This window comes from Lolium perenne, chromosome 7 (assembly GCF_019359855.2).
Source record: "Lolium perenne isolate Kyuss_39 chromosome 7, Kyuss_2.0, whole genome shotgun sequence".
In the NCBI taxonomy this organism is placed as follows: Eukaryota; Viridiplantae; Streptophyta; class Magnoliopsida; order Poales; family Poaceae; genus Lolium; species Lolium perenne.
In genome coordinates this window covers 70,356,902-70,383,758 of record NC_067250.2, presented here as the reverse complement: position 1 = coordinate 70,383,758, position 26,857 = coordinate 70,356,902, and the positions used below count along the sequence as shown (strand labels likewise).

The window sequence follows — 26,857 nt, the reverse complement described above, 5'->3', positions numbered from 1 at the left end:
TGTACTAAGCAGACTTACATCATAATGTTGCACAGGGTCGCTTTGGCGACTATCTTCTAATGATGACTGCTTCACTAAAACTGCATTCTGGTAATATTGCAAACATAGTTACAACAATTAACTATTCAAAAACGTATTACGCAATGTAGAGATCAGATAACAGCATGTAGTAGAAATAGCACAAGATAAGATAAGATGCATGTACTAAGCACATACTGGCTCGCTACAGGTCCTTCTCTTGCGTGCACTAGTCGTGGTCGACATGCCTGTCATTTTAGGTTCAGCCATCAAGTGAAATGCTAATCCTCCTGCTCCATTGTCCTTAATCTATGTTTAGATATCACATTTAAGACCAAGTCAGCTGGTTTCAAATAACAAAAAACTTGAGCTGCCAAATGAATAAGCCAATATTTACCAGATATCAGATTAAAACCAACTAGATGTTGATTTGCATGAGATACGAATTTCAGACATTCAGATTTAGAGTAGGGTAATGCCAAGGTTTTCCACATAAAGTAAACTGGCATTAAGAATGACCAAATGTCAGGTTCAAATCACCTTCGCAGTTGCTCCAAGACAAGCATATCAAATAGGCAGAAACATAGTAAAGCATGGATGGCATTGCTATGGCAGGGGTCCAAGTGTTAATCTCTTCCATAAGGAACAATGCATATAGGTTATAGATAATAACGGAAGTAAACTGCCAGAGTTACCAACCAAGAACTCAGATTCCAACCTTCCCTAGCGTCCCCGCTGTTAATGTTGGATATTCTAATAAGTGGTTTGCATGATCAATCCCTAGGAAAAATAACATTGACAAGTTAGTCTACGATAATACAAAGACAAGACATGCACGCAGCAATAACTATACAAGCTGTGCGACAGGAGCATTCATGGAAAAAAATAGCTATAAGCTAAAGACGAGGTATAAGAGCAAGCAGATTGGAAATGCACATAGCATGATTATAAAAGCAGTATGAGAATAGCAGGCACGGGAAAACAGCTAGCGGCTAGCGGTGAGCTAATGACGTGGTATAAGAACAACCAGATTGGAAATGCCCATAGCATGACTATAAAAGGAATAGCATGCAGTACAAAAACAGTTGGCAGCAAATGAATGGGTATAAGGCTATAAATATGTGGATGCACACAGGTGTCAGTAGAATGAACAGGATGGTAGCGACTGGATAATGCTTTTGTACTGTACAATATTTAAACGAACTTCATGCGAAGTAACACATCAAGAAAGTTAATGGAATATGAGATCTACAAATAACTACACAAAACATGGCTAAAGAAACACCGCGATCTAACGGGCCAGCGTACTAACCAAGCTGCGGCGGGGTGGACGGGGGGCGGCAACTTGCATTCCAGCGGCGGCAAACGCGGGAGACGATGAGTCGACCCTGTTTCAGTAGAAGTACGCGTTAGTGAAGCAGATCTGGTTGGCTGGCAAGGGATTCGGTGAAGTTGATACAGCCGCTGCGCCGAGGTAGTCGGTGGAATAGATCGGCTTCTATGGAGGGGGGGCACGGTGAAGTAGACCCGGTTCCGTTGGAGAGGATCCAGTGCGTCGATAGGAAAGGCGTTGATTGCTACGCTGTGGATGAGGTCGGCGGTGTAGCAGATCCGTCGGTGGCGAGGTCGGCGGTGAAGCAGATCCGTCGGTGGCGAGGTCGACGGTGAAGCAGATCCTTTGGTGACGAGGGCGGCGGGGGAGCGGATCAGGTGGGTGGACAGCCATCACGATCAAGGCTACGCTATGGAGGAGTATGCCGGCGGCGAAGCAGATCTAGTACTGTAGAGAGTCAGAGCTTTGGCGTGTGAGAGTATTTTTGAGCTAATGGGGCGAATGGTTGGTGGGTGGGTGTGGGCCTGTGGGGAGGGTTCGGGATCTAGGAAAGATATTTCATTGTTACCGAAAGAGCCCTCCATGATCGGTGGGTTGTAGCTTCCGGACCAGGGTAAAAAGGGTAAAACTGTGTCACATCCCGAAATTTTCTAAATTTTGGAATGTAAAATAAAAATAAATTTGATGCGTGATTGTTTGAACTTGATTTAAAAATTCACAAGGAATTAAAACTTTTAGAAGTTATTTAAAAGTATTTTCCAAACTGTTGTTCTCCAATTACTTTCGGTTTCAAGTATTTTCAAAATCAAACATATTTTGATTTTCAAAGTTTTCAAATCCTTAATGGATTTCTATTTAAGAAAATAAAACTATAGAAAACTATATTTGTAAAATATTGCCAAAGTAGCTATTAAGCCAAGTGCATATAATTATTATTTTATTTTCACAAATGGATTTTAAACAGGTTTCTTGTTTTTCCTAAAACACTATTTTAATTTTTACAAATTTTTATAAAGTTGTTTGGTATGCGTATGTTGAAACTATTCACATATAGTCATAGTGGCATAATAGTAAAAAAATAATATAAAATAAAAATTTATAAAATCTAAATCCTTTTATTATCCTATGCTGAGCAAAATAGTTTTACAAACTCGTAGAATTTTGATTCACTCAAATCGGAGTTACGAAACTCATTTTATAAAAGAAACAAGTAATAGAGAAAAAGAAAAAAAAAACAAACGGGCCGGCCAGCCGAGCCGACCGGCCCAGCAAGCCACGCCAAGCCCAGCCGGACCGACCGGCCACGCCCGAGCGATCGAGCTCGTGCTCGTGTCTGGCACGAAGAGATTTTCGTGTTCATCAAAACTTATCTCCACTTAAACGCACTTTTCTTGAGCTACACAATTCCGTTTTCAGATCCGTTTGTTTCTACGCGTTTCTAACTTCGAGACCCACCTTTTCCACCGACCTATGGTGTATATAAACTCTCCACCAGACCGCAGTTTCGTTTTCCCTTTCCTCTTCTCGAAATCCTACATCAACGAAATCTTAACTCGTTGATTTGACCACCAAAACTACCTCGAATCACCTCGGGCTCTACACGAAAGTTGTAGATCTCGTCGAGATCTTTCAATCCCGATCAATCTCATTTCTTTTCATCCACCATACACGGATAATTTCGCATCGCAAGATGTCAGACCTGACAAAGGGAATCTTCAATTAGTTTGTGCTCGTTCTCTACAACTTTCATGTTGAAAGTTTTTTTCGATTTGACGTACGGATTTATCTCTCATCTACAGATCTATTTCGAGTCAACCGGAGGCAAATCGAGTTTCAAAACGATCTCGAATCGTCATGACCTCAACACGGAAGTTGTTCCTCTCGTCAAGATCTTTCAATTGCCGCAAGTTTCACCTTGTTTCGTTCACCGAGCAAGGAAAAAAATCGTGTTGCAAGATTCAGATCTTAAAAGGTATAACCCAGATCTTGTCAAACACATTAATCCGTTGTGAAAAGTAATTTGTGCGTTAGATAGATCTATTAATTCTATACAACTTTGATGTAGAAAGTTTTTCCATCTGAGCAAACTTTTCTGTCAACTTTAGGACATCATCATGACATCAGCATAGTCAACTCAGTCTGGTCAAAGTCAAACTGCAGTCAGCAGTACAGTCAGCAGTCAACTGTACAGTCAGCAGTCAACTATACAGTACAGTCAGCGTCTCAGTCAAACTCGGTCAAACTAATTTTAAATGTAAATTTTAAATATCAGATTATGTGTCTAACTTAGAAATTCATTATAAAATCATCCAGAGGTCCAAAATTTACAAAGTTTATATCGTTGGAAAGCTTATAACATGTAGAATCCAAATATGCAAGAATACTGTATATGTTATGTATTAGTTTTCGAATCATAATTCAAATGATTTAATTAATCCTTTTTCACTATAAAAATTATATCAAATAATCTACTAGTCCAAATTTAACAAATTTGTACTTTCTGGAATCCTCAGATCATGTGCTTCAACTTGGTATAGGAGTTGTACAACTTTGACATGTGCACAAACTTTCTTTAGTAAAATCTATACAAATCAGTAATTTGACGATAATTCAAATTCTATAAAATTTTTTTGAATAATTCCAATTGGTCTAATCTTGTACTACTGTAACCTATCCAGGGAAGTCAAGTTTATATTTTTACTAAACATAAATCTTGTGGTAGCTAATTAATAAGGTTGTGTATGTTAAGTAGATACTTAATTATTGTTTTTCTAAACCAAATTAAATACCTAGGAAGCTTCATTATTATTGCACATATCAGAGAACACACAATACAACATATACACACTACCTCTCTTGTGAAATAAATTGTTGCATAGCATGCATGCATACATGTCTATGATTGTTCATATCAAGTGTTTGTTTATTTTTGTTGTGTTCGTCTGAATAGATTGTGGAGGAGGTCAAGGTGGTGCTTGTGATTGCTGTGATTGTGCGGGTTGCTTTGATCAAGGCAAGTGACACTCAAATCCTACCTATTTTATAATTATGCATTAGTGTTTTCAATTAGTATGCATGGTAGGGATTTTGTTTTCAAAAGAAAAGTATTATGCTATGCTTAGATCCTAGTAGTGTGTAGCCACCCTTTAAACACAAACTGCTAGGATTGTCAGAAGTGATTTAAAAATGATGCCAATGCTTGGTTTTACTTGTTGGTTAAAGTGTTGTTTGGAAAAAATTAAAGTTAACAACCTTAATGAAACACCTGGGTGGAATTGGTGTGGCTTTGGATTATGTTGAGTGGCTACCTGGGGCTACATACCTGGCAATGAAAACCATGGTATGTGGTGGTGACCTGGGGGGTGAGTACACTTGTGGTTTGCCACCCAGGAACAAAGAGATTGCTATGTCTTCCGTGTTTAGTGTACTTCCAGTGCAGCCTTATGATATTATGGGCTCTGTCTTGATTGAGTAAGATGCGAGGGTTCAACTTGTTGCAAGACATTGGCTGGTAGCAGAATTATAGGTGGGAACGGGTCTTGCGGGTATGGTTGCTCTCTCCTTCTGAAAGATCTCGTCTCATTCTTCTCTCTGGGTAGAATGGGTCGTAAGGTGAAAGTGCACAACCTCTGCAGAGTTAAAAACTAAGATCTTAGCCGTGTCCCCGGTTATGGACAATTTGAGTCTCTAGACAAGGAAGTACGGAATAATCTCATCACCTTTTCTGAATTAAAATTTTGTGTAGAAACATAGGACGGGGTTTTCCAGTGGCTACATACATGGCGATGAAAACCATGGTATGTGGTGGTGACCCGAGATTTATCCTGGTTGAGTGGCTACCTGGGGCTACGTACCTGGAAGTGAAAACCATGGTATGTGGTGGTGACCTGGGAGTCATCTTGACTTTGTGCCCTTTTTGTAAAAATCTTTTCAAGAATTATAAAATGTTTTGTTTTAAATAAAATGTAGGATAAAATTGGCTTTATGCAAATTTGCCTAAACTCCACTTGCCAAATATCATGTAGATAGTCATGCCCAAAACTGCCACCATATAAGTGTCATTTGCCAGTACATCATTGTACTGACCTCCATTCGTGGGGCTTCATATTCAAACGTGCAGGATTTTTCTGAGGAGAAGTACGTGGTAGGATCTCGAGTCTACATTCCAACATGACTGCCTGTGGCACATAAAGATGATGAAGGCTCATTGCTGATTTACTTTCCGCTGTGTTTATTCTGAGCTAGTCCATGTGACTATGCAATTTGTAAGTTTTATTGTACCCTCTGGATCAACGATATAGTAATTTGATACTATTGCAATGATTACTATATTTTGTAATGTGTGTGCTATCAGTGATCCCGGGAATAGCACTATACACAGGTATCTTGCCTTTATTAAAAGGTAGGGTGCTACAAAATGGTATCAGAGCATAGTGTTGCCTGTAGGATCGAGACCCTAGGTTTGGATTAGAAATAGGAAGACCCTAGGATGAAATTTTTTGTCTAATCCTATTTCAATTAAAAAAATGTTTGCTTTGTGAACTTCTGGTATTCTCATCTATTCCATCTTCAATTTTTTTTCCTCTCACTTTAGATGACCGCCTTATCAAAACTATCAACAAGGACCGATGATGACCTTGTGCCTGAAGTGAGGGACTGTTGCTTCATGTGATTTTCTTCGACTCCGCAAGAAGTGTTTCATGGAAGACGAATGAAGATCATGAAGAAAGACTTCGATGCAGATTGCACAACACATGAAGATACACCGAAGGACTAGAATAGAGCATCCAATATAGAAATAGACTAGACCACCATTAATTCTCTTTTAGCAAACCAAAGATAAATTAACAAAGTATTGATCTTACCAAATTGAGGTATGACCATACTAGTTTCTTTGTGTTTGAAACATGCTGCTTGATGCTTGTTAGATGCTGTTTGTAAAATGATTTGCCTTGATCTGATGTGTTTGGGTAGGAAATCTTCTTTAGAATCTTTCTATCTATTCTCATCTATACCCAACCCAGAGAATGTTTTCTCGGAAACTTTCCCTGAAGACAACAGTAGTGAAATCAACATAGATGTTTCCTATCAGATGAAGAAGCATAGGATGTGAGATACGCAAAACCGCAGTTAAGGATCGATAGAGGTGTTTTCAAAACAATTCAATAATGGGGATTGAAACATTGATTCAATCATTCCATGTAAGTTTTATCAAACTTGTGAGGTTGACCAAGAGTTAGAATACGAGATATACCAAACTGAAAATAAGGAAATGATTGGGTGCGACATGGATTGGCCCCCATGACGACTACTCATATTGTTTACTCTTGTATGAAGAATGGTAAATCCAGAGAGACGTACCTACAAGAGAGACGTTGTTGTTAAGCCTGAACCATAGGGTGAATAGATATTATGACCTTATAGTAGGCAAGTGCTGCCAAGCGTAGGACTATGTTTAGTTTCAAGATCTAGCCACTAGATGAAGAGTGGTGGAAAGTTGTCGAAGACACCAAAAAGAAAAATATGAAGGATGTCATGAAGTCTACACATCGGTGTCTCTTGATTGACCCAAAGAGCAACCCATCAGTATCAAAATTTGTTGAACCAACCATTTGGATTAGAAGTCTTACCTATGAAGGAAACCTATTCGAATCACCTTGGAGAGATAGGTAGTTCACTTTATGTAAATAAACAACCACCTAGCCCAGAAGCCATAGATATTTCAAAAGATGACCTCGTGTCAAGTCATATTCCTGGATGTGCCAAGTCATATCCAAGTTTAGCTTAGCCTAAACCTAAGACCTAAAACTACCTAACAAAAGTTTCTTTTAAGGGTGGTAGAAGTCATACCCTTAGATTTACACCGGATGTCGCATGAGATGGTACTTGGAGAAGGTATCACAAGGAGTTCCCCATGAGTATACTTAGGATAATGCCCAAGAGATGAGTACCGTCATAAGATTGGATACAATTGATGGTATAACCGCATATAGTTTAGTGTAACATTTTCAAAGCCCAAGGTTGACTTCCAAAATCTCCTCGGAGATTTTCAAAAGAAGCAATAGTGAGTATGAACCTATTAGAAGACCTGAACCCAAAACCTTTTCCTTCTAGCCTTTCTCAAATCTCGAGGACGAGATTTCTTTTAAGGGTGGTAGTCTGTCACATCCCGAAATTTTCTAAATTTTGGAATGTAAAATAAAAATAAATTTGATGCTTGATTGTTTGAACTTGATTTAAAAATTCACAAGGAACTAAAACTTTTAGAAGTTATTTAAAAGTATTTTCCAAACTGTTGTTCTCCAATTACTTTCGGTTTCAAGTATTTTCAAAATCAAACATATTTTGATTTTCAAAGTTTTCAAATCCTTAATGGATTTCTATTTAAGAAAATAAAACTATAGAAAACTATATTTGTAAAATATTGCCAAAGTAGCTATTAAGCCAAGTGCATATAATTATTATTTTATTTTCACAAATGGATTTTAAACAGGTTTCTTGTTTTTCCTAAAACACTATTTTAATTTTTACAAATTTTTATAAAGTTGTTTGGTATGCGTATGTTGAAACTATTCACATATAGTCATAGTGGCATAATAGTAATAAAATAATATAAAATAAAAATTTATAAAATCTAAATCCTTTTATTATCCTATGCTGAGCAAAATAGTTTTACAAACTCGTAGAATTTTGATTCACTCAAATCGGAGTTACGAAACTCATTTTATAAAAGAAACAAGTAATATAGAAAAAGAAAAAAAAGAAAAAAAAAACAAACGGGCCGGCCAGCCGAGCCGACCGGCCCAGCAAGCCACGCCAAGCCCAGCCGGACCGACCGGCCACGCCCGAGGATCGAGCTCGTGCTCGTGTCACGAAGAGATTTTTGTGTTCATCAAAACTTATCTCCACTTAAATACACTTTTCTTGAGCTACACAACTCCGTTTTCAGATCCGTTTGTTTCTACGTGTTCCTAACTTCGAGACCCACCTTTTCCACCAACCTATGGGACCATATAAACTCTCCACCAGACCGCAGTTTCGTTTTCCCTTTCCTCTTCTCGAAATCCTACATCAACGAAATCTTAACTCGTTGATTTGACCACCAAAACTACCTCGAATCACCTCGGGCTCTACACGAAAGTTGTAGATCTCGTCGAGATCTTTCAATCCCGATCAATCTCATCTCTTTTCATCCACCATACACGGATAATTTCGCATCGCAAGGTGTCAGACCTGACAAAGGGAATCTTCAATTAGTTCGTGCTCGTTCCACGAAATCTAAATTCTATTGGTGAGTATGTAGATCTGATCATCCTCTACAACTTTCATGTTGAAAGTTTTTCGATTTGACGTACGGATTTATCGCTCATCTATAGATCTATTTCGAGTCAACCGGAGCCAAATCGAGTTTCAAAACAATCTCGAATCGTCATGACCTCAACACGGAAGTTGTTCCTCTCGTCAAGATCTTTCAATTGCCGCAAGTTTTATCTTGTTTCGTTCACCGAGCAAGGAGAAAATCGTGTTGCAAGATTCAGATCTTAAAAGGTATAACCCAGATCTTGTCAAACACATTAATCCGTTGTGAAAAGTAATTCGTGCGTTAGATAGATCTATTAATTCTATACAACTTTGATGTAGAAAGTTTTTCCATCTGAGCAAACTTTTTCACAACTTTAGGACATCATCATGACATCAAGATAATCAACTCAGTCTGGTCAAAGTCAAACTGCAGTCAATAAGTACTGTCAGGAGTCATCTGTACAGTCAGCAGTCAACTATACAGTACAGTCAGCGTCTCAGTCAAACTCGGTCAAACTAATTTTAAATGTAAATTTTAAATATCAGATTATGTGTCTAACTTAGAAATTCATTATAAAATCATCCAGAGGTCCAAAATTTACAAATTTTATATCGTTGGAAAGCTTATAACATGTAGAATCCAAATATGCAAGAATACTGTATATGTTATGTATTAGTTTTCGAATCATAATTCAAATGATTTAATTAATCCTTTTTCACTATAAAAATTATATCAAATAATCTACTAGTCCAAATTTAACAAATTTGTACTTTCTGGAATCCTCAGATCATGTACTTCAACTTGGTATAGGAGTTGTACAACTTTGACACGTGCACAAACTTGCTTTAGTAAAATCTATACAAATCAGTAATTTGACGATAATTCAAATTCTATAAATTATTTTTGAATAATTCCAATTGGTCTAATCTTGTACTACTGTAACCTATCCAGGGAAGTCAAGTTTATATTTTTACTAAACATAAGTCTTGTGGTAGCTAATTAATAAGGTTGTGTATGTTAAGTAGATACTTAATTATTGTTTTTCTAAACCAAATTAAATACCTAGGAAGCTTCATTATTATTGCACATATCAGAGAACACACAATACAACATATACACACTACCTCTCTTGTGAAATAAATTGTTGCATAGCATGCATGCATACATGTCTATGATTGTTCATATCGAGTGTTTGTTTATTTTTGTTGTGTTAAATGCGAATAGATTGTGGAGGAGGTCAAGGTGGTGCTTGTGATTGCTGTGATTGTGCGGGTTGCTTTGATCAAGGCAAGTGACACTCAAATCCTACCTATTTTATAATTATGCATTAGTGTTTTCAATTAGTATGCACGGTAGGGATTTTGTTTTCAAAAGAAAAGTATTATGCTATGCTTAGATCCTAGTAGTGTGTAGCCACCCTTTAAACACAAACTGCTAGGATTGTCAGAAGTGATTTAAAAATGATGTCAATGCTTGGTTTTACTTGTTGGTTAAAGTGTTGTTTGGAAAAAATTAAAGTTAACAACCTTAATGAAACACCTGGGTGGAATTGGTGTGGCTTTGGATTATGTTGAGTGGCTACCTGGGGCTACATACCTGGCAGTGAAAACCATGGTATGTGGTGGTGACCTGGGGGTGAGTACACTTGTGGTTTGCCACCCAGGAACAAAGAGATTGCTATGTCTTCCGTGTTTAGTGTACTTCCAGTGCAGCCTTATGATATTATGGGCTCTGTCTTGATTGAGTAAGATGCGAGGGTTCAACTTGTTGCAAGACATTGGCTGGTAGCAGAATTATAGGTGGGAACGGGTCTTGCGGGTATGGTTGCTCTCTCCTTCTGAAAGATCTCGTCTCATTCTTCTCTCTGGGTAGAATGGGTCGTAAGGTGAAAGTGCACAACCTCTGCAGAGTTAAAAACTAAGATCTTAGCCGTGTCCCCGGTTATGGACAATTTGAGTCTCTAGACAAGGAAGTACGGAATAATCTCATCACCTTTTCTGAATTAAAAGTTTGTGTAGAAACATAGGACGGGGTTTTCCCAGGGCTACATACATGGCAGTGAAAACCACGGTATGTGGTGGTGACCTGAGGTTTATCCTGGTTGAGTGGCCCCAGGGCTACGTACCTGGAAGTGAAAACCATGGTATGTGGTGGTGACCTGGGAGTCATCTTGACTTTGTGCCCTTTTTGTAAAAATCTTTTCAAGAATTATAAAATGTTTTGTTTTAAATAAAATGTAGGATAAAATTGGCTTTATGCAAATTTGCCTAAACTCCACTTGCCAAATATCATGTAGATAGTCATGCCCAAAACTGCCACCATATAAGTGTCATTTGCCAGTACATCATTGTACTGACCTCCATTCGTGGGGCTTCATATTCAAACGTGCAGGATTTTTCTGAGGAGAAGTACGTGGTAGGATCTCGAGTCTACATTCCAACATGACTGCCTGTGGCACATAAAGATGATGAAGGCTCATTGCTGATTTACTTTCCGCTGTGTTTATTCTGAGCTAGTCCATGTGACTATGCAATTTGTAAGTTTTATTGTACCCTCTGGATCAACGATATAGTAATTTGATACTATTGCAATGATTACTATATTTTGTAATGTGTGTGCTATCAGTGATCCCGGGAATAGCACTATACACAGGTATCTTGCCTTTATTAAAAGGTAGGGTGCTACAAAATGGTATCAGAGCATAGTGTTGCCTGTAGGATCGAGACCCTAGGTTTGGATTAGAAATAGGAAGACCCTAGGATGAAATTTTTTGTCTAATCCTATTTCAATTAAAAAAATGTTTGCTTTGTGAACTTCTGGTATTCTCATCTATTCCATCTTCAATTTTTTTTCCTCTCACTTTAGATGACCGCCTTATCAAAACTATCAACAAGGACCGATGATGACCTTGTGCCTGAAGTGAGGGACTGTTGCTTCATGTGATTTTCTTCGACTCCGCAAGAAGTGTTTCATGGAAGACGAATGAAGATCATGAAGAAAGACTTCGATGGAGATTGCACAACACATGAAGATACACCGAAGGACTAGAATAGAAATTTGATGCATCCAATATAGAAATAGACTAGACCACCATTAATTCTCTTTTAGCAAACCAAAGATAAATTAACAAAGTATTGATCTTACCAAATTGAGGTATGACCATACTAGTTTCTTTGTGTTTGAAACATGCTGCTTGATGCTTGTTAGATGCTGTTTGTAAAATGATTTGCCTTGATCTGATGTGTTTGGGTAGGAAATCTTCTTTAGAATCTTTCTATCTATTCTCATCTATACCCAACCCAGAGAATGTTTTCTCGGAAACTTTCCCTGAAGACAACAGTAGTGAAATCAACATAGATGTTTCCTATCAGATGAAGAAGCATAGGATGTGAGATACGCAAAACCGCAGTTAAGGATCGATAGAGGTGTTTTCAAAACAATTCAATAATGGGGATTGAAACATTGATTCAATCATTCCATGTAAGTTTTATCAAACTTGTGAGGTTGACCAAGAGTTAGAATACGAGATATACCAAACTGAAAATAAGGAAATGATTGGGTGCGACATGGATTGGCCCCCATGACGACTACTCATATTGTTTACTCTTGTATGAAGAATGGTAAATCCAGAGAGACGTACCTACAAGAGAGACGTCGTTGTTAAGCCTGAACCATAGGGTGAATAGATATTATGACCTTATAGTAGGCAAGTGCTGCCAAGCGTAGGACTATGTTTAGTTTGAAGATCTAGCCACTAGATGAAGAGTGGTGAAAAGTTGTCGAAGACACCAAAAAGAAAAATATGAAGGATGTCATGAAGTCTACACATCGGTGTATCTTGATTGACCCAAAGAGCAACCCATCAGTATCAAAATTTGTTCAACCAACCATTTGGATTAGAAGTCTTACCTATGAAGGAAACCTATTCGAATCACCTTGGAGAGATAGGTAGTTCACTTTATGTAAATAAACAACCACCTAGCCCAGAAGCCATAGATATTTCAAAAGATGACCTCGTGTCAAGTCATATTCCTGGATGTGCCAAGTCATATCCAAGTTTAGCTTAGCCTAAACCTAAGACCTAAAACTACCTAACAAAAGTTTCTTTTAAGGGTGGTAGAAGTCATACCCTTAGATTTACACCGGATGTCGCATGAGATGGTACTTGGAGAAGGTATCACAAGGAGTTCCCCATGAGTATACTTAGGATAATGACCAAGAGATGAGTACCGTCATAAGATTGGATACAATTGATGGTATAACCGCATATAGTTTAGTGTAACATTTTCAAAGCCCAAGGTTGACTTCCAAAATCTCCTCGGAGATTTTCAAAAGAAGCAATAGTGAGTATGAACCTATTAGAAGACCTGAACCCAAAACCTTTTCCTTCTAGCCTTTCTCAAATCTCGAGGACGAGATTTCTTTTAAGGGTGGTAGTCTGTCACATCCCGAAATTTTCTAAATTTTGGAATGTAAAATAAAAATAAATTTGATGCTTGATTGTTTGAACTTGATTTAAAAATTCACAAGGAACTAAAACTTTTAGAAGTTATTTAAAAGTATTTTCCAAACTGTTGTTCTCCAATTACTTTCGGTTTCAAGTATTTTCAAAATCAAACATATTTTGATTTTCAAAGTTTTCAAATCCTTAATGGATTTCTATTTAAGAAAATAAAACTATAGAAAACTATATTTGTAAAATATTGCCAAAGTAGCTATTAAGCCAAGTGCATATAATTATTATTTTATTTTCACAAATGGATTTTAAACAGGTTTCTTGTTTTTCCTAAAACACTATTTTAATTTTTACAAATTTTTATAAAGTTGTTTGGTATGCGTATGTTGAAACTATTCACATATAGTCATAGTGGCATAATAGTAATAAAATAATATAAAATAAAAATTTATAAAATCTAAATCCTTTTATTATCCTATGCTGAGCAAAATAGTTTTACAAACTCGTAGAATTTTGATTCACTCAAATCAGAGTTACGAAACTCATTTTATAAAAGAAACAAGTAATAGAGAAAAAGAAAAAAAAGAAAAAAACAAACGGGCCGGCCAGCCGAGCCGACCGGCCCAGCAAGCCACGCCAAGCCCAGCCGGACCGACCGGCCATGCCCGAGGATCGAGCTCGTGCTCGTGTCTGGCACGAAGAGATTTTCGTGTTCATCAAAACTTATCTCCACTTAAAAGCACTTTTCTTGAGCTACACAACTCCGTTTTCAGATCCATTTGTTTCTACGTGTTCCTAACTTCGAGACCCACCTTTTCCACCAACTTATGGTCTATATAAACTCTCCACCAGACCGCAGTTTCGTTTTCCCTTTCCTCTTCTCGAAATCCTACATCAACGAAATCTTAACTCGTTGATTTGACCACCAAAATTACCTCGAATCACCTCGGGCTCTACACGAAAGTTGTAGATCTCGTCGAGATCTTTCAATCCCGATCAATCTCATCTCTTTTCATCCACCATACACGGATAATTTCGCATCGCAAGGTGTCAGATCTGACAAAGGAATCTTCAATTAGTTCGTGCTCGTTCCACGAAATCCAAATTCTATTGGTGAGTATGTAGATCTGATCATCCTCTACAACTTTCATGTTGAAAGTTTTTCGATTTGACGTACGGATTTATCGCTCATCTACAGATCTATTTCGAGTCAACCGGAGCCAAATCGAGTTTCAAAACAATCTCGAATCGTCATGACCTCAACACGGAAGTTGTTCCTCTCGTCAAGATCTTTCAATTGCCGCAAGTTTTATCTTGTTTCGTTCACCGAGCAAGGAGAAAATCGTGTTGCAAGATTCAGATCTTAAAAGGTATAACCCAGATCTTGTCAAACACATTAATCCGTTGTGAAAAGTAATTTGTGCGTTAGATAGATCTATTAATTCTATACAACTTTGATGTAGAAAGTTTTTCCATCTGAGCAAACTTTTCTGTCAACTTTAGGACATCATCATGACATCAGCATAGTCAACTCAGTCTGGTCAAAGTCAAACTGCAGTCAGCAGTACAGTCAGCAGTCAACTGTACAGTCAGCAGTCAACTATACAGTACAGTCAGCGTCTCAGTCAAACTCGGTCAAACTAATTTTAAATGTAAATTTTAAATATCAGATTATGTGTCTAACTTAGAAATTCATTATAAAATCATCCAGAGGTCCAAAATTTACAAAGTTTATATCGTTGGAAAGCTTATAACATGTAGAATCCAAATATGCAAGAATACTGTATATGTTATGTATTAGTTTTCGAATCATAATTCAAATGATTTAATTAATCCTTTTTCACTATAAAAATTATATCAAATAATCTACTAGTCCAAATTTAACAAATTTGTACTTTATGGAATCCTCAGATCATGTACTTCAACTTGGTATAGGAGTTGTACAACTTTGACACGTGCACAAACTTGTTTTAGTAAAATCTATACAAATCAGTAATTTGACGATAATTCAAATTCTATAAATTATTTTTGAATAATTCCAATTGGTCTAATCTTGTACTACTGTAACCTATCCAGGGAAGTCAAGTTTATATTTTTACTAAACATAAGTCTTGTGGTAGCTAATTAATAAGGTTGTGTATGTTAAGTAGATACTTAATTATTGTTTTTCTAAACCAAATTAAATACCTAGGAAGCTTCATTATTATTGCACATATCAGAGAACACACAATACAACATATACACACTACCTCTCTTGTGAAATAAATTGTTGCATAGCATGCATGCATACATGTCTATGATTGTTCATATCGAGTGTTTGTTTATTTTTGTTGTGTTCGTCTCAATAGATTGTGGAGGAGGTCAAGGTGGTGCTTGTGATTGCTGTGATTGTGCGGGTTGCTTTGATCAAGGCAAGTGACACTCAAATCCTACCTATTTTATAATTATGCATTAGTGTTTTCAATTAGTATGCACGGTAGGGATTTTGTTTTCAAATGAAAAGTATTATGCTATGCTTAGATCCTAGTAGTGTGTAGCCACCCTTTAAACACAAACTGCTAGGATTGTCAGAAGTGATTTAAAAATGATGCCAATGCTTGGTTTTACTTGTTGGTTAAAGTGTTGTTTGGAAAAAATTAAAGTTAACAACCTTAATGAAACACCTGGGTGGAATTGGTGTGGCTTTGGATTATGTTGAGTGGCTACCTGGGGCTACATACCTGGCAGTGAAAACCATGGTATGTGGTGGTGACCTGGGGGTGAGTACACTTGTGGTTTGCCACCCAGGAACAAAGAGATTGCTATGTCTTCCGTGTTTAGTGTACTTCCAGTGCAGCCTTATGATATTATGGGCTCTGTCTTGATTGAGTAAGATGCGAGGGTTCAACTTGTTGCAAGACATTGGCTGGTAGCAGAATTATAGGTGGGAACGGGTCTTGCGGGTATGGTTGCTCTCTCCTTCTGAAAGATCTCGTCTCATTCTTCTCTCTGGGTAGAATGGGTCGTAAGGTGAAAGTGCACAACCTCTGCAGAGTTAAAAACTAAGATCTTAGCCGTGTCCCCGGTTATGGACAATTTGAGTCTCTAGACAAGGAAGTACGGAATAATCTCATCACCTTTTCTGAATTAAAAGTTTGTGTAGAAACATAGGACGGGGTTTTCCCAGGGCTACATACATGGCAGTGAAAACCACGGTATGTGGTGGTGACCTGAGGTTTATCCTGGTTGAGTGGCCCCAGGGCTACGTACCTGGAAGTGAAAACCATGGTATGTGGTGGTGACCTGGGAGTCATCTTGACTTTGTGCCCTTTTTGTAAAAATCTTTTCAAGAATTATAAAATGTTTTGTTTTAAATAAAATGTAGGATAAAATTGGCTTTATGCAAATTTGCCTAAACTCCACTTGCCAAATATCATGTAGATAGTCATGCCCAAAGCGCCACCATATAAGTGTCATTTGCCAAGACATCATTGTACTGACCTCCATTCGTGGGGCTTCATATTCAAACGTGCAGGATTTTTCTGAGGAGAAGTACGTGGTAGGATCTCGAGTCTACATTCCAACATGACTGCCTGTGGCACATAAAGATGATGAAGGCTCATTGCTGATTTACTTTCCGCTGTGTTTATTCTGAGCTAGTCCATGTGACTATGCAATTTGTAAGTTTTATTGTACCCTCTGGATCAACGATATAGTAATTTGATACTATTGCAATGATTACTATATTTTGTAATGTGTGTGCTATCAGTGATCCCGGGAATAGCACTATACACAGGTATCTTGCCTTTATTAAAAGGTAGGGTGCTACAAAATGGTATCAGAGCATAGTGTTGCCTGTAGGATCGAGACCCTAGGTTTGGATTAGAAATAGGAAGACCCTAGGATGAAATTTTTTGTCTAATCCTATTTCAATTAAAAAAATGTTTGCTTTGTGAACTTCTGGTATTCTCATCTATTCCATCTTCAATTTTTTTTCCTCTCACTTTAGATGACCGCCTTATCAAAACTATCAACAAGGACCGATGATGACCTTGTGCCTGAAGTGAGGGACTGTTGCTTCATGTGATTTTCTTCGACTCCGCAAGAAGTGTTTCATGGAAGACGAATGAAGATCATGAAGAAAGACTTCGATGGAGATTGCACAACACATGAAGATACACCGAAGGACTAGAATAGAAATTTGATGCATCCAATATAGAAATAGACTAGACCACCATTAATTCTCTTTTAGCAAACCAAAGATAAATTAACAAAGTATTGATCTTACCAAATTGAGGTATGACCATACTAGTTTCTTTGTGTTTGAAACATGCTGCTTGATGCTTGTTAGATGCTGTTTGTAAAATGATTTGCCTTGATCTGATGTGTTTGGGTAGGAAATCTTCTTTAGAATCTTTCTATCTATTCTCATCTATACCCAACCCAGAGAATGTTTTCTCGGAAACTTTCCCTGAAGACAACAGTAGTGAAATCAACATAGATGTTTCCTATCAGATGAAGAAGCATAGGATGTGAGATACGCAAAACCGCAGTTAAGGATCGATAGAGGTGTTTTCAAAACAATTCAATAATGGGGATTGAAACATTGATTCAATCATTCCATGTAAGTTTTATCAAACTTGTGAGGTTGACCAAGAGTTAGAATACGAGATATACCAAACTGAAAATAAGGAAATGATTGGGTGCGACATGGATTGGCCCCCATGACGACTACTCATATTGTTTACTCTTGTATGAAGAATGGTAAATCCAGAGAGACGTACCTACAAGAGAGACGTCGTTGTTAAGCCTGAACCATAGGGTGAATAGATATTATGACCTTATAGTAGGCAAGTGCTGCCAAGCGTAGGACTATGTTTAGTTTGAAGATCTAGCCACTAGATGAAGAGTGGTGAAAAGTTGTCGAAGACACCAAAAAGAAAAATATGAAGGATGTCATGAAGTCTACACATCGGTGTATCTTGATTGACCCAAAGAGCAACCCATCAGTATCAAAATTTGTTCAACCAACCATTTGGATTAGAAGTCTTACCTATGAAGGAAACCTATTCGAATCACCTTGGAGAGATAGGTAGTTCACTTTATGTAAATAAACAACCACCTAGCCCAGAAGCCATAGATATTTCAAAAGATGACCTCGTGTCAAGTCATATTCCTGGATGTGCCAAGTCATATCCAAGTTTAGCTTAGCCTAAACCTAAGACCTAAAACTACCTAACAAAAGTTTCTTTTAAGGGTGGTAGAAGTCATACCCTTAGATTTACACCGGATGTCGCATGAGATGGTACTTGGAGAAGGTATCACAAGGAGTTCCCCATGAGTATACTTAGGATAATGACCAAGAGATGAGTACCGTCATAAGATTGGATACAATTGATGGTATAACCGCATATAGTTTAGTGTAACATTTTCAAAGCCCAAGGTTGACTTCCAAAATCTCCTCGGAGATTTTCAAAAGAAGCAATAGTGAGTATGAACCTATTAGAAGACCTGAACCCAAAACCTTTTCCTTCTAGCCTTTCTCAAATCTCGAGGACGAGATTTCTTTTAAGGGTGGTAGTCTGTCACATCCCGAAATTTTCTAAATTTTGGAATGTAAAATAAAAATAAATTTGATGCTTGATTGTTTGAACTTGATTTAAAAATTCACAAGGAACTAAAACTTTTAGAAGTTATTTAAAAGTATTTTCCAAACTGTTGTTCTCCAATTACTTTCGGTTTCAAGTATTTTCAAAATCAAACATATTTTGATTTTCAAAGTTTTCAAATCCTTAATGGATTTCTATTTAAGAAAATAAAACTATAGAAAACTATATTTGTAAAATATTGCCAAAGTAGCTATTAAGCCAAGTGCATATAATTATTATTTTATTTTCACAAATGGATTTTAAACAGGTTTCTTGTTTTTCCTAAAACACTATTTTAATTTTTACAAATTTTTATAAAGTTGTTTGGTATGCGTATGTTGAAACTATTCACATATAGTCATAGTGGCATAATAGTAATAAAATAATATAAAATAAAAATTTATAAAATCTAAATCCTTTTATTATCCTATGCTGAGCAAAATAGTTTTACAAACTCGTAGAATTTTGATTCACTCAAATCAGAGTTACGAAACTCATTTTATAAAAGAAACAAGTAATAGAGAAAAAGAAAAAAAAAGAAAAAAAAACAAACGGGCCGGCCAGCCGAGCCGACCGGCCCAGCAAGCCACGCCAAGCCCAGCCGGACCGACCGGCCATGCCCGAGGATCGAGCTCGTGCTCGTGTCTGGCACGAAGAGATTTTCGTGTTCATCAAAACTTATCTCCACTTAAAAGCACTTTTCTTGAGCTACACAACTCCGTTTTCAGATCCATTTGTTTCTACGTGTTCCTAACTTCGAGACCCACCTTTTCCACCAACTTATGGTCTATATAAACTCTCCACCAGACCGCAGTTTCGTTTTCTCTTTCCTCTTCTCGAAATCCTACATCAACGAAATCTTAACTCGTTGATTTGACCACCAAAATTACCTCGAATCACCTCGGGCTCTACACGAAAGTTGTAGATCTCGTCGAGATCTTTCAATCCCGATCAATCTCATCTCTTTTCATCCACCATACACGGATAATTTCGCATCGCAAGGTGTCAGATCTGACAAAGGAATCTTCAATTAGTTCGTGCTCGTTCCACGAAATCCAAATTCTATTGGTGAGTATGTAGATCTGATCATCCTCTACAACTTTCATGTTGAAAGTTTTTCGATTTGACGTACGGATTTATCGCTCATCTACAGATCTATTTCGAGTCAACCGGAGCCAAATCGAGTTTCAAAACAATCTCGAATCGTCATGACCTCAACACGGAAGTTGTTCCTCTCGTCAAGATCTTTCAATTGCCGCAAGTTTTATCTTGTTTCGTTCACCGAGCAAGGAGAAAATCGTGTTGCAAGATTCAGATCTTAAAAGGTATAACCCAGATCTTGTCAAACACATTAATCCGTTGTGAAAAGTAATTTGTGCGTTAGATAGATCTATTAATTCTATACAACTTTGATGTAGAAAGTTTTTCCATCTGAGCAAACTTTTCTGTCAACTTTAGGACATCATCATGACATCAGCATAGTCAACTCAGTCTGGTCAAAGTCAAACTGCAGTCAAGCAGATACAGTCAGCAGTCAACTGTACAGTCAGCAGTCAACTATACAGTACAGTCAGCGTCTCAGTCAAACTCGGTCAAACTAATTTTAAATGTAAATTTTAAATATCAGATTATGTGTCTAACTTAGAAATTCATTATAAAATCATCCAGAGGTCCAAAATTTACAAAGTTTATATCGTTGGAAAGCTTATAACATGTAGAATCCAAATATGCAAGAATACTGTATATGTTATGTATTAGTTTTCGAATCATAATTCAAATGATTTAATTAATCCTTTTTCACTATAAAAATTATATCAAATAATCTACTAGTCCAAATTTAACAAATTTGTACTTTATGGAATCCTCAGATCATGTACTTCAACTTGGTATAGGAGTTGTACAACTTTGACACGTGCACAAACTTGTTTTAGTAAAATCTATACAAATCAGTAATTTGACGATAATTCAAATTCTATAAATTATTTTTGAATAATTCCAATTGGTCTAATCTTGTACTACTGTAACCTATCCAGGGAAGTCAAGTTTATATTTTTACTAAACATAAGTCTTGTGGTAGCTAATTAATAAGGTTGTGTATGTTAAGTAGATACTTAATTATTGTTTTTCTAAACCAAATTAAATACCTAGGAAGCTTCATTATTATTGCACATATCAGAGAACACACAATACAACATATACACACTACCTCTCTTGTGAAATAAATTGTTGCATAGCATGCATGCATACATGTCTATGATTGTTCATATCGAGTGTTTGTTTATTTTTGTTGTGTTCGTCTGAATAGATTGTGGAGGAGGTCAAGGTGGTGCTTGTGATTGCTGTGATTGTGCGGGTTGCTTTGATCAAGGCAAGTGACACTCAAATCCTACCTATTTTATAATTATGCATTAGTGTTTTCAATTAGTATGCACGGTAGGGATTTTGTTTTCAAATGAAAAGTATTATGCTATGCTTAGATCCTAGTAGTGTGTAGCCACCCTTTAAACACAAACTGCTAGGATTGTCAGAAGTGATTTAAAAATGATGCCAATGCTTGGTTTTACTTGTTGGTTAAAGTGTTGTTTGGAAAAAATTAAAGTTAACAACCTTAATGAAACACCTGGGTGGAATTGGTGTGGCTTTGGATTATGTTGAGTGGCCACAGGGCTACATACCAGCGGTGAAAACCATGGTATGTGGTGGTGACCTGGGGGTGAGTACACTTGTGGTTTGCCACCCAGGAACAAAGAGATTGCTATGTCTTCCGTGTTTAGTGTACTTCCAGTGCAGCCTTATGATATTATGGGCTCTGTCTTGATTGAGTAAGATGCGAGGGTTCAACTTGTTGCAAGACATTGGCTGGTAGCAGAATTATAGGTGGGAACGGGTCTTGCGGGTATGGTTGCTCTCTCCTTCTGAAAGATCTCGTCTCATTCTTCTCTCTGGGTAGAATGGGTCGTAAGGTGAAAGTGCACAACCTCTGCAGAGTTAAAAACTAAGATCTTAGCCGTGTCCCCGGTTATGGACAATTTGAGTCTCTAGACAAGGAAGTACGGAATAATCTCATCACCTTTTCTGAATTAAAAGTTTGTGTAGAAACATAGGACGGGGTTTTCCCAGGGCTACATACATGGCAGTGAAAACCACGGTATGTGGTGGTGACCTGAGGTTTATCCTGGTTGAGTGGCCCCAGGGCTACGTACCTGGAAGTGAAAACCATGGTATGTGGTGGTGACCTGGGAGTCATCTTGACTTTGTGCCCTTTTTGTAAAAATCTTTTCAAGAATTATAAAATGTAGGATAAAATTGGCTTTATGCAAATTTGCCTAAACTCCACTTGCCAAATATCATGTAGATAGTCATGCCCAAAACTGCCACCATATAAGTGTCATTTGCCAGTACATCATTGTACTGACCTCCATTCGTGGGGCTGCATATTCAAACGTGCAGGATTTTTCTGAGGAGAAGTACGTGGTAGGATCTCGAGTCTACATTCCAACATGACTGCCTGTGGCACATAAAGATGATGAAGGCTCATTGCTGATTTACTTTCTGCTGTGTTTATTCTGAGCTAGTCCATGTGACTATGCAATTTGTAAGTTTTATTGTACCCTCTGGATCAACGATATAGTAATTTTATACTATTGCAATGATTACTATATTTTGTAATGTGTGTGCTATCAGTGATCCCGGAAATAGCACTATACACAGGTATCTTGCCTTTATTAAAAGGTAGGGTGCTACAAACTGGTCACGGGATTTTCGAATGGATGCGGCGGGATGATTTGGCGCGCGGCCGAAATTTTTAGTTTCAAGCTACGAGCAGAACGACAAAAATAATGTTCTTCCCCAGGGAGCTCTCATTTCTTCCTCTTCTCTTTCTCTCTCGAGTCTCTCGCACTCCCCCGGCTCCTCTCCCCCTTCTCTCCGGCGGCCTCGCCGGCTGGAGACGAGGCCGACTTCTCTCTATATATCGTACACCTTCCGAACTAAATTAATTGATTCAACTATCCTTAGACGTGTATGTATCTAGAGTAAAAACATGTGTGGATACACCCATATTTAGATAAGCAAAGTTGAGTCAGCTAATTTGGATCCGAGGGAGTTAGTGTTGTTGTAAGCTTAGATCCAGTGTTTCCCATGAGCAGAATGGCGCAATGGAATCGGGGATCTCGTCATCGGCTTCAGATCTGGACTATGGTGAATCTGGCGGATCAGATCTGGCGGATCTTGCCGGCCAAACCCCGATCTGGTGCCATCAAGGTGATGGCGCTAACGGTGAGGCTTGCTTTGGTTAGTGCTTCAGATCTCGCCAATGGGGAAGTCAAGCTGCTAACGTTCACAAGCTCGGGGCATACGACGGCGTCATCCGTCTTGCCCGTGAACATCTTGGCCTTTCGGCGGCCCTTCTCAGAGCCAATATGCCGTTGCTGAGGCCCTTCTTCTCCTTCGTCCTGGCGACTACCGGCGACACCGTCCCAAGTGGTGCGTCCCCGGCGACGGAGTTGCTGGAAAGGATGCGGAGCAGAGATCTGATGTGCGGTCCAGAAGGACTCGATTGATTTTCTTCTATATGTTTTGGGGTCCTTTTTGTAAAGTTGCAGGTCCTATTAGTTGTTGTCTAATTCTTTTGGACCTCTATGTAATTTTTTGGACTAGTTTCCATTTGCACCGATAAACTTGAATTTTGACAAGTTCACGGGGAAAAAATTCCTTTGCACATATGGATTATCATGTATGAACATTCTTGAGATTTAAACTATATGTAATGGCCAGCACTTGCCCAAGGGGCTCGTCTAGTGCGCACTAGTTTCCATTAGCACCGATAAATTTGAATCTTGACAAGTTCTTGGAAGAAAAAATTGATTCACATATAGCCTATCATATATGAACATTATTGGGATTCAAACTATACATAGATGGCCAACACGTGTGCAAGGGGGTCCCTCTAATGTGCACTAGTTTCCATTAGCACTGATAAATTTGAATCTTTACAAGTTCTCGAAAAAAATTTGCTTCACACATATGCCCTATCATGTATGAACATTATTAGGATTCATATTATATATAGATGGCCAACACTTGTGCAAGGGGGTCCTCTAATTCTTGGGGATTTCAATCTCTCTCTCTCTCTCTCGATCTATCGTTGGTGACCAGAACAACACACATATGCATGCACTTTATGCACAAAGGCGCGGGTGCCTCTAATAATTCATGTGTGTGCGTATATTTGAACATATTCTTGGGGATTTCAATCTCTATCTCTCGATCTATATATCGTTGGTGGCCAAGAAACACACTTATATATATACGCATGCACTTTATGCGCAAATTAAGGCGGGTGCCTCTAATAATGTGTGTGCGCACTCGATCGATGATCCCTAAACCTTAAACCATAAAACCCTAAAACCCTAATCCCTAATCACCCTAAACACTAAACCCTAAACCCTAAACCCAAAAACCCTAAACACTAAACCCTAAATCCTAAAATCTAAACACTAAACCCTAAACCCTAAACACTAAACCCTAAACCCTAGACCCTATACCCTAATTAACACTAACCCTAACCCTAGCCCTAATTAAACCCTACATATATAGGTCAACGACACTTAATTGCGCATCAAGCAGGAGACCAACTAAAAAGCGCTGATAAATTAATTAACTTGAATTTTGACAAGTTCTCGATCTCGAATGAAAACACATTTGATTAAGTAGTCTCATAATATATATATAATTAGTGTGCATGCGCGCATGGCATACCTTGCATATCATTCGTGCATATATTTCAATATATATTTGAACATATTCTTGGGGATATGTATATATATCAATCTCTCTCTCGATCTATATATCGTTGGTGGCCAACAAACACACTTATATATATACGCATGCACTTTATGCGCAAAGGCGCGGGTGCCTCTAATAATGTGTGTGTGCAATCGATCGATGATCCCTAAACCTTAAACCCTAAAACCCTAATCCCTAATCCCTAATTATACCCTAAACGTACCCCCTAAACACCATAAACACTAAACCCTAAACCCTAGACCCTAAACCCTAAACACTACACCCTAAACCCTAAACCCTAAACACTAAACCCTAAACCCTAAACCCTAACCCTAGACCATAAACCCTAAACCATAAACCATAAACCCTAAATATATTTCAATCTCTCTCTAGATCTATATATCGTTGGTGGCCAAGAAACACACTTATATATACGCATGCACTTTATGCGCAAAGGTGCAGGTGCCTCTAATAATGTGTGTGTGCACTCGATCGATGATCCCTAAACCTTAAACCCTAAAACCCTAATCCCTAATCCCTAATTATACCCTAAACGTACACCCTAAACACTAAACCCTAGACCCTAAACCCTAAACACTACACCCTAAACCCTAAACACTAAACCCTAATCCCTAACCCTAGCTAGACCCTAAACCCTAAACACTAAACCCCAAACCCTAAACCCTATATAGACCCTAAACCCTAATTAACCCTAACCCTAACCCTAAAACCCTAGCTAGCTAACCCTAAACCCTAATTAAACCCTACATATATATATAGGCCAACGACACTTAATTGCGCATCAAGCAGGCGACCAACTAATTAGCGCTGATAAATTAATTAACTTGAATTTTGACAAGTTCTCGATCTCGAATGAAAACACATTTGATTAAGTAGTCTGATAATATATATATAATTAGTGTGCATGCGTGCATGGCATACCTTGCATATCATTCGTGCATATATTTCAATATATATTTGAACATATTCTTGGGGATCTATATATCGTTGGTGGCCAAGAAGCACACTTATATATATATACGCATGCACTTTATGCGCAAAGGCGCGGGTGCGTCTAATAATTCATGTGTGTGCGTATATTTGAACATATTCTTGGGGATTTCAATCTCTATCTCTCGATCTATATATCGTTGGTGGCCAAGAAACACACTTATATATATACGCATGCACTTTATGCGCAAATTAAGGCGGGTGCCTCTAATAATGTGTGTGCGCACTCGATCGATGATCCCTAAACCTTAAACCATAAAACCCTAAAACCCTAATCCCTAATCCCTAAACACCCTAAACCCTAAACACTAAACCCAAAAACCCTAAACACTAAACCCTAAACCCTAAACCCTAAACACTAAACCCTAAACCCTAGACCATATACCCTAATTAACACTAACCCTAACCCTAGCCCTAATTAAACCCTACATATATAGGCCAACGACACTTAATTGCGCATCAAGCAGGCGACCAACTAATTAGCGCTGATAAATTAATTAACTTGGATTTTGACAAGTTCTCGATCTCGAATGAAAACACATTTGATTAAGTAGTCTCATAATATATATATAATTAGTGTGCATGCGCGCATGGCATACCTTGCATATCATTCGTGCATATATTTCAATATATATTTGAACATATTCTTGGGGATATATATATCAATCTCTCTCTCGATCTATATATCGTTGGTGGCCAAGAAGCACACTTATATATATACGCATGCACTTTATGCGCAAAGGCGCGGGTGCGTCTAATAATTCATGTGTGTGCGTATATTTGAACATATTCTTGGGGATTTCAATCTATATCTCTCGATCTATATATCGTTGGTGGCCAAGAAACACACTTATATATATATATGCATGCACTTTATGCGCAAATTAAGGCGGGTGCCTCTAATAATGTGTGTGCGCACTCGATCGATGATCCCTAAACCTTAAACCATAAAACCCTAAAACCCTAATCCCTAATCCCTAAACACCCTAAACCCTAAACACTAAACCCTAAACCCCAAAACCCTAAACACTAAACCCTAAACCCTAATCCCTAATCACCCTAAACACTAAACCCTAAACCCTAGACCCTATACCCTAATTAACACTAACCCTAACCCTAGCCCTAATTAAACCCTACATATATAGGCCAACGACACTTAATTGCGCATCAAGCAGGCGACTAACTAATTAGCGCTGATAAATTAATTAACTTGAATTTTGAAAAGTTCTCGATCTCGAATGAAAACACATTTGATTAAGTAGTCTCATAATATATATATAATTAGTGTGCATGCGCGCATGGCATACCTTGCATATCATTCG

General features: G+C 38.0%; 4 long non-coding RNA genes across 4 annotated transcripts; all 4 read left to right on the top strand.

Annotated features, from left to right (window-relative positions):
• The first annotated feature begins 3,155 nt into the window (after positions 1-3,155).
• LOC139833275 (uncharacterized) lies at positions 3,156-5,677 on the top strand. Its single transcript, XR_011748691.1, has 3 exons — positions 3,156-3,323; positions 4,302-4,364; positions 5,472-5,677. It is a non-coding gene; the product is annotated as an uncharacterized lncRNA (long non-coding RNA).
• Positions 5,678-8,368: 2,691 nt separating this feature from the next.
• Positions 8,369-11,251, top strand: LOC127317147 (uncharacterized). The gene is made up of 4 exons (XR_007860931.2): positions 8,369-8,642; positions 8,728-8,899; positions 9,879-9,941; positions 11,046-11,251. It is a non-coding gene; the product is annotated as an uncharacterized lncRNA (long non-coding RNA).
• Positions 11,252-13,910: 2,659 nt separating this feature from the next.
• LOC127317146 (uncharacterized) lies at positions 13,911-16,830 on the top strand. Its single transcript, XR_007860930.2, has 4 exons — positions 13,911-14,223; positions 14,309-14,480; positions 15,459-15,521; positions 16,625-16,830. It is a non-coding gene; the product is annotated as an uncharacterized lncRNA (long non-coding RNA).
• A 2,739-nt stretch (positions 16,831-19,569) lies between these two features.
• LOC127317148 (uncharacterized) lies at positions 19,570-22,382 on the top strand. Its single transcript, XR_007860932.2, has 4 exons — positions 19,570-19,805; positions 19,891-20,062; positions 21,043-21,105; positions 22,188-22,382. It is a non-coding gene; the product is annotated as an uncharacterized lncRNA (long non-coding RNA).
• Positions 22,383-26,857: the final 4,475 nt, after the last annotated feature.